Below are 877 nucleotides of genomic sequence, written 5' to 3' on the forward strand. Positions count from 1 at the left end.
GTGTGAGAAACAGAGTCACTGAAACAGTGAGCGAAAAACACAGGGTCTGAAACAGTGTGTGAGAAACAGAGAGGTTGAAACAGAGTGCAAGAAATAGAGTGCGAGAAACAGAGATGCTGAAACAGAGTGCGAGAAACAGAGGGCCTGAAACAGAGTGAGAGAAACAGAGTGGCTGAAACAGAGCATGAGAAACACAGGGGCTGAAACAGAATGGAATAAACAGAGGTGATGAAACTTTGTGTGAGAAACAGAGGGCCTGAAACCGAGTGAGAGAAACAGAGGGGCAGAAACAGAGTGCGAGAAACAGAGGGGATGAAATAGAGTGCGAGAAACAGAGGGGCTGAAACAGAGTGAGAGAAACAGAGGGGCTGAAACAGAATGCAAGAAACAGAGTGCGAGAATAAGAAGGGCTGAAACAGAGTGCAAGAAACAGAGTTGCTGAAACAGAGTGTGAGAAACAGAGGGCCTGAAACAGAGAGCAAGAATCAGAGATGATGAATCTTTGGGTGACAAACAGAGGTGCTGAAACAGAGTGCGAGAAGCAGACGGGCTGAAACTGGTTTTGTGAAACAGAGGGGCTGCAACAAAGTGTGAGAAACAGAGGGGTTGAAACAGAGTGGGAGAAACAGAGGGTTTGAAACAGAGTGCAAGAAATAGAGCGCGAGAAACAGACGGACTGAAATTGTGTGCGAGAGTCAGAGTGCGAGCAACAGAGGGGCTTAAACAGAATGCAAGAAACAGAGGGGCTGAAACAGAGTGTGAGAAACAGAGGGGTTGAAACAGAGTGCAAGAAATAGAGTGCGAGCAACAGAGGTGCTGAAACAGAGTGCGAGAAAAAGAGGTGCTGAAACAGAGGGGAAGAAACAGAGGTGATGAA

This window comes from Rhincodon typus, unplaced genomic scaffold, assembly GCF_021869965.1.
Source record: "Rhincodon typus isolate 14 unplaced genomic scaffold, sRhiTyp1.1 hic_rhity00001068, whole genome shotgun sequence".
Lineage (NCBI taxonomy): Eukaryota > Metazoa > Chordata > Chondrichthyes > Orectolobiformes > Rhincodontidae > Rhincodon > Rhincodon typus.